The sequence below is a fragment of the Pistacia vera genome, unplaced genomic scaffold (assembly GCF_008641045.1).
Source record: "Pistacia vera cultivar Batoury unplaced genomic scaffold, PisVer_v2 Contig320, whole genome shotgun sequence".
In the NCBI taxonomy this organism is placed as follows: domain Eukaryota; kingdom Viridiplantae; phylum Streptophyta; class Magnoliopsida; order Sapindales; family Anacardiaceae; genus Pistacia; species Pistacia vera.
The window spans coordinates 2603751-2612028 of NW_022196136.1; the positions used below are offsets into that span (position 1 = coordinate 2603751).

Genomic DNA, 8278 nt, shown 5'->3' on the forward strand with positions numbered 1-8278 from the left:
TTATAGTTTTATCACATGCCATTTCCGTTTGCATATATTATTTTTTATCATCACATGGGTTGTACAAATTGGAACCCATAATATTTAATATTATATCGATGTCATTTGGGCTCACATGCCAGGTGATGTCACGTCAGTTTATACACTCTTTTTATAAGAAAGTTTGTACGTAGTCTTTTTCATGTTTATATGCATACTTGGTTGTCATGTGTATATGACCTTTTAATAAGACTTATTTATATGCATACGTGGTTGTCATATGTATATGACCTTTTAATAAGACTTCGTAGTTGGATTAAGTGGTTGACCTATGATTTTCCATAAGAGTCTTATATCTAAATATGATAAAAAAAAAAAAAAAACCGTACTTTAAAATTTAGAATAGTATATGATAACTAAATGTTAATATAAAGTGATAATAATTATTACATTTTATTGAAAAATTCTTTGAATTTTTTTTTTTTTATATAAGAAAAGATGTCAATTAATTAGTTTTATGGAGAGTAAAACTAATTAAAACAAAAAATTGCATATATAGAGAAAAATTTATCACAATTATGACTATGTTAAAGTTCATTATTTACAAGTTTTGTTAAATTAAAAAGTATTAGAGCTAAGAAACCTAAAGATTGGTAGCAATTTTAAGGGGGCACAAATGTAATAGAACTAAAATACCTGGTACTAATATGGTCAACGGTATTAATTTAATTTTGTTATGTTTTGTTTTCGGGAAGCGTATTTAGCCCCATCAAATTGACTAGTGTCCTCTACTTTTAAATACTCTTTGTTTTGACAATTTTAACCTTAATAAAAATTACTAGAATAATATAATAATTTCTATTTTATAATTTTGTTTTAATTTTTAACTTTTAAGTATTAGTAATGAAGGATATTGATCAATTAGATAGTGCTAAAAATCACTTCCCTTTGTTTTTTGATGGTTTTTTTTTTTTTTTTTTTTATAGCCGAGGTGTTCAGGTTAGTTACGCGTATCTTAACTAATCTTTGAGATTCATTGAACACCCTACAAGCCCAAAAGACTAAGTAAACTACAATATTATTGTGATTGGTGGTTTCAAGGTTTAAATCCAAAAACTCAAAGAAATGAGCAAACCTCATTGACTATCTGGCCAACCCCTTTGGGTTTTTCTATGGTTTGTTGATGGAAATCGGAATGGTATGCGGATGGGCCCATTTATGAATGGTTTGTGGTGGAAATTTGAGTCATGAATCCAAAAACTAAAGCTTGATTTCTTTCTTTTACAAAGAGCCTTTTACAGTTATGTTTGTTAAAAGTAGCAACAAAGTCATTCTGCAGATACCTTTGTTTCCATCAAACATGAATCGCATTTGATACATACTTCAACAAAAGAGTTTAACCAATTAAGATTCCCAGCATGCTTTTGACATGTTTTCAGATTTCCATCTTTCCCAATTCATAGTTATTATAGTTTTTTTTGGTAAATGCAATAATTGCCTCTTCTCTGAGTTGAAGACAATCTTTTAGGTATAACTAACCCCAGTGATTAAAGAGCTTGTTATCCGACCACAAAAAGAGAGAGAGATTATAGTTTTATCACATGCCATTTGTATATTTATATGGACAGTTAGATGTATGTTTGTAGACGATTTTTATGAGACTTTGTAGTTGGATTATATTCTTGTCGTGGGTTTGAGACCCTATGATATGATTTTTGTACATTTGTTGATATGATATATTTGATACAGGGACGACAGGTTCTGTTTCCAGTTTGGGTTGCATTGAGTTATTAGAAGTGTTTATTCTAGAGTCTACTTGATTGAACTTATTTGCAGATCAAAAGAGCTTATCTGAAGACATAAGCACTTTTGAAATTATTTTAGGTTGTTTGGTTTGGTTGTAATTCAAAAGTGTTTATAGAATTTTAAAGAAGCTATTTTACAACTTATGGAGAAGCTCAAAATCTTATAAGATATTTTTAAACTTATTTAAAGTGTTGAAATTGTAAAAATATCATTATTCAATTTAATAAATTGATTGGACTTCATTTTTTCTTATAATTAACTAGATGAAAAGCCTGATGCGGATATGTTTATTGAATATTTTTGAAAAAGTTTGTAAACAACTTTATGATAATGACGAAAACCAATTATATTCAGCCATAAAAATTGTTAAATATATTTTTTTTTATTGGTAATATTATGGGTTTATATTTCGATAAATGTAAGGAGACTAACACCATTCTTTATATCCTTATATAACCAAAAGTAAAAATGTGCTACCATTCTTTATATCTTTATATAACCAAAAATAAAAATGTGCTGTTTCGAAAAAAAAGATTGAAACATGATTTTCGGCCTACCCTTTTAGAAATCTTTTTACAACTTTGTGCTCTATTTCTTCGAGCCTTACAATTGCCATGTGCTTCCTCTTCTTGAACAGCTTATCTCATTAGTAAACTGAGCTGCCGTTCGAGCCTGTAATTCTTCTAAACTCTCACCTTCTTTTGCTCTCTCCAGTACCTGAATTTTAGCAACCGTCAGCTGTTATCTGATAATGTGTGTGTCTGTGGCAAAATACACTTTGAAATTGGTAAATAACATACCAGATGCCGCCCATAAAGATGGGTGCTTGAAAGTGCTTGGGGTGCATTTTGTGCCTCTTGCTTTGTGACGAACTCCACAAATGCAAAACCTCTATGATTTCCGAACTTTATCGGCAGTCTTAAGCTCTTAATCTGCAGAATAAGAAAACTTGGGAGTTAATCAACAAATGGAACATGCGATTCTAGTATATAACTACCGACATCGTTAATATGAATTTAAGGCACAAAAACAATTCAACACCCAAATGGATCCCTCAGAGAAGAAATATGTTTAAGTGGGGTTCTTTTGTTTGAAGGGTCAATTACCTACGTAGGAATTAATTATCACAAATGAGTCTATATATCTGCTAAAATTCATAAGCAAAAGAGGTTGTAGATACACATGGCAAACATGATGAAATATGACGCAGGAAAACTTTGATATCATCAAGGGACATCACAGCTTTATAATCAAATAAAAACTACTCCATTTTCATAAATTGTTGAACAAATCTTTATCCTACTACAGAGTAAAAACAAAACTTATCTCAATTTCTATCTAAGCATACTCCACAAACCTTTTGAGAGTTTTCATTAATGAAAGTTGACATATTGATTCCAAAAGAGCCATTGCTCTTAAAATTCTTACTATTCAATTATGAACGAAGAAAGGGTGTTAGACTAATCAAATAACTTCAATGAAAAACTTGTTGAATCTCCTGAAACTCCTATCCACTACCTTAGCCCATTATTCTGGTAACTAGTAAATACAAAAATATTGCATTGTATCGTAATAAATAAACAATTAACACTCTTAAAAAATCTGCAAACAATTATGAACACCATTTAAATCATAAAATAACCCCAATAATTATCGATTTTGCCACTGCCTACTCATGTCAATCGATTTACAATTTCCATCATTCACCACCTTCTACTCATCTTTTAGATAAACATCATATCATCACTACTTATCATACATGTCACCATACACCATAGAAGGAGTGTTTGAAAACGTGGAAGTGAAAAAAGTAATTGTCAGGTAATAATAATAAAAAAAATAAAAAAAGGAGAAGAAATAGAACACACAAGATCTGGTCAGGACTCAGGACTCAGGACTTACTTCACCTAATTCAATCGTCATCAATCATCATCATCATCACCACCACTCACTGCAACTGCACCATCATCAGCATCAGCAGTTCTGTTCGATCTCCGGAGCCTTCAAAACCTTCAAATTCACCTCCCTCTTTCTGTAAATAATTTAATAAAAAATTAAATAAATAAAAGATGATTTGACTGAAGAAAAATTTGATTGAATCATATAAAGTGTAGAAGGAGATAAGTAGCTCACATTTCGCAAACTCTCTGGTCGATGACCTTCATGAAATCCATGATAATAGATCTGCAAAACTGATATGACAAAAATTATGCTATAAGGAAATTACGCCACTTCACAAGTTTTCTTTTCTGGTTTTAGACTATAAATGGTGAGCTGTGCAGTCCATAATTACAATTAAATACGTCTGTCTATAAGCAACATGGAACCAATGATTCCATTATCAAACAAAACTGTTGATTAGAAAGCCATCTAACCAATTTGAATTAGAATCTAAAAATCAGATATAGAGAATGGGAAAACTAAGCTCTCAATTCATCAAAGTATATCCAAGACATAGAATTCAGAAAATGTTAAACAAACAACAGATACACGCTAAGCCTTCACAGACATATGATGCCTTCATTACAGATCGAGCTAATTGATGGTAAGAATATTAACTAAAGTAAGCAACTAAATAATACATTATCTCATTAGAAAATTTCAAGTAATCAATACAAATTACGAAACTTACTCCGATGCTTTGCACAACCCATAAACTCACAGCCATCAGTAATCCAACTCCACTTTTATTGAAAGCGAGAGACTCTTCAAAAATGATGCCTGCATATCTATTACAAATAACAATCCCATGGCAAGATCCTGTATCAAGAATTCAATTAAATCAACTAAAAATTGTCTACAGAAACTGACAACATTTGGTCAAAGGTCTCTAAGCCATCACCGAGAACCTTAAATTAGAGATTACCTGATTGGCAGCAACCCATGAGTGATTAATAGCCACTGCCCCTGTGGCAGCTGCTGCACTACCTTAAATGAGAGACAGAGAGGAAAGGCGGCTATTTGTTGGTGAGTGGTGGTCGTTTTGAGTGATGTTGAATGAAATTAGAGAGCTGGGTCGTGTAACAAAGAAGATGAAGAGGAAACGTATGGGGATTAATTTGAGGTGAACGCTTTTTAGAATGTAAATAGATTTAACTTTTAATTACTTTCACTAACCATCAACTAATCACATCCTGACACATTAATTATAAACATTTACAATAATTATAAAGCTTCTAATTATTTTTTAAGACATACACTTATAGTCACTGTTGCTAGATCACTACCATAAAAGGTCAAGAACTCTTAAGTAGACAAAAGCTGCAAATTTTTTAATTTAATAGTGACGTGAAGTTCGACAGAGGCAACCTTGATATATAAGTACCATAAAACATCATGATCATGAAAAAAGTTTCTTTTTATCTTCAAATTTCTTTTTCTTCGATTAACTATCATCAAATTATAGTCCCTGCAGTCACTATTTCCGTTTTTAACATTTTGTGATTTATATTTACAGTATATTCAAAGTTTTGAAAAAGATTCAGGTCAAACTTTAATAAAATCTCCTGAATAAGGGCTCTTTAATATTGTTGTATGTAGTTTGTGAGACATTATTTCGGCTCAAGTTCCCTGTGTTGAGGTCAGACTGTTTTTAGCTTTATTGTGTATTCATTGTGTATTGGTGATATTTAATTTGTTTGGACTGCTTAAACATCGAGTGGTTTGATATCTGTACATGGCAGGTTGGTCAGAAATTTCCAGGCAGCTCTTCCAATAGTGCTTGAACAACAGAAATGTGTCCTCCTGTCCAAAAATCAGAAAGATCGGACGGCAAACAAACTCCAGATCGGACGGCGAACGAACTCCAGATCACGATTTGATGATGCACTGTTCACAGACTCAAAAACTCATATTTCTTCTCCGTTTCTCCTTCTTTTTGCCTCACTCTCAAACATATACACGATGGTGGAACAAAGCTAGATGGTGGCTGGCTAGAAAGGATGGCAACTAGAGGAGAACACTCACTCTCTTACGTTTTGGCTGCTGGACAACGAAGAAGAAGATGAAAATAAGATGGAGTTGTTTTGGGCCTAATTTGTTGGGCCACTCACCTCCGTATGGGAGAGAATGAGGTGAGGCCGAACCCAACACCAATTGCCGCCGGTGATGTGCCATTAGAAGTACTACTTGATCACCCAAGTTGATGTCCCCCACACCCCCCCCCAAACCCGAAAAAAAAGCACGGTGGTAGAATCACCAAAGCTGGGGCTTCTTGATCTTCCGTTGGTAGGGCCTATGCCTCTCCTTCTCTCTGGAGCTTTGCTACTGGCACCTTTGGTTTTAAAGGCGGTAACTTCGTCTCGCTCTCCGCTGTACACTTTTCAATCTTCCATCACCGGTTCCATTGTTCAATTTGAAAGCAAACTATTGTACGAAATTTCTTGTTTTTATTTATTTTTGTTATGTTTTGATTTCTGATGCTTTGTTGATGTAAAGTGTTAAGGTAGGTGATGGAAATTTGAGTCATGAATTGGAAAACATGTTAATTGCTTCAAAAACAAAAGCTTGATTTCTTTCTTTACAAAGAGCCTTTCGAGTTCATTATCTCATCTTCTTTCTTTGATTTTTTTAAAATAACATGATATTTAAGTGCCTATTGACTATTGAGATGACAAAACTTAAGGAGCTACGAAAAGAAAAAATAGGAGGAAATTAATTTCGTAAGGGGGCACAAATGTAATAGAACTAAAATACTTCGGACTAAAATGACGTTTCAAATTTTAGCGGGGCTGGAGTAACCTTTCTCTTCCATGCGGGTCCGCCATTGGTTGATTATATATTTATTGTGGATATGAGACCCTATGATATGATTTTCTAAATAATTTGTTGATATGATATATTTGAGATGAGAACGAGAGGTCTTATTTTCGAATTGGGTTATACTAAGTTATTATAAGTCTTTATTTTAGAACCTATTTGATTGGATTTATCTATTAATCAAAAGAGCTTATTTAAGATGTTTGATCAGATATGCTTATAAAATTTTTAATAAACTATTTTGGTCGTTTATGAGAGAATCTTAAAATCTTATAAGATCTTTTCTCAAAAAGTATTATTTTATTTTATAAGTTCGACGTGATTAATTATTATGTATTAAAACATATAAGCTATATTTGAATAAATCGTACCAAATCGAAGCTTGATATTTACATAGTAACAAGGTTAGAAAAATAGAGGAAACTCCTTTAAATTTTCTAACATCTTTTATTAAAATGTTTTCTTCTAAAATATAATGGTATATCTAATTATGAGACCAACCACCTTGCTAAAACTATAGTATATAACACAAGTTTTGTCCTATATCTATGAGGGGGGTTAAGAGGTGTGAATAGACGTACGGTCTTAGGTTTGATTCTCTATTTGAACATCTACGATTTAAGTGAGGAACCTTAGCAATGGATTGCTACGCTAGTCTCCTTTGAGGATTAGTCGAAGTGCACGTAAATTGGTCTGGACATCTTGGTTAAAAAAAAAAAAAAAAAAAAAAAAAAAGAGGCATCCTACCAATAAATGATTTTTTGATTGAAGCGTAACGCTGCATTACTTAATATACAAGGCATTTTAGTGCAAACAAGAATACTATACCCACAACTTTTTATACAAACTTTCTCATGATCTCACAAACTTATATGACAAAAAATAATTGAGTGAAAGTTTATTTTAAATTTAAAATCATCCAATCATCTTTTGCCATATAAGTTTGTAAGAGAAAGTTTATATAAAATGGTTGTGTGTGTAGTATCATGCTTTTAAAACCTGGCTCGACGCCCGATCGATTCAACCGGTTGAATAGGGAACGGGTAATTGAGCTGGGTCGGTTCGACTAATTAACCCAGTTTGAACTGTGGTTGGATCGGTTTTTTTTGTTACAAACCGCCGGTCCAACCAGTTCAACCCAGTGGTTGAACCGCTTTTTTATTATTTTTTTATATGTCATATTGATGTCAAAATGATGTTTTCACGTTGACATCAATATGATGACATAATGGTTTGACTTGATAGTTGAACTAACCAACTTGACGACCCAATGACTTGACCGGGTCACTTGGGTTTAAAACCTTGTGTAGTATTACTCTAGTGCCAATGGTGTATGATTAGTACTACTAAAAAGAATTATTTAAAACAGACTGAAACCATACTACACAACTCCAATTGACATGTCAATATTTGAAAAGACACGTATAATAACGAGATATAAATCCAATTATAAAATGAAAGGTTTAAGCTCAATGGGATAGTTACAAGTTCATCCCTTAGGTTTGGCATAAATAACACTTGAGTCTAATAGAAGTTCTTAATTATATTTTGATATTCACAGTAGTTAATCTATGACTTCATAAATAATTCAATTTGCCTTCTAATAAAGTACTCAATATCTATTTATTAAGTAATTTAGAAGGCCAATATTGAGATGAGATAGACCACTCAATGGATTTTGCAAGACTGAAGCTTGTATTCCAATGCTTCTTGTTGTTTCTCTTAATGAGTAGAT

General features: G+C 32.4%; 1 long non-coding RNA gene across 2 annotated transcripts; it reads right to left on the reverse strand.

Annotated features, from left to right (window-relative positions):
• Positions 1-2306: 2306 nt before the first annotated feature.
• LOC116136891 lies at positions 2307-4827 on the reverse strand. 2 transcript variants are annotated; one of them, XR_004129069.1, is made up of 6 exons: positions 4652-4827; positions 4418-4545; positions 3919-3969; positions 3688-3817; positions 2586-2717; positions 2307-2502 (listed from the first exon to the last, which is right to left on the reverse strand). It is a non-coding gene; the product is annotated as an uncharacterized LOC116136891 (long non-coding RNA). The 2 variants fall into 2 exon arrangements; XR_004129070.1 differs by having other exon boundaries at positions 3919-3977.
• Positions 4828-8278: the final 3451 nt, after the last annotated feature.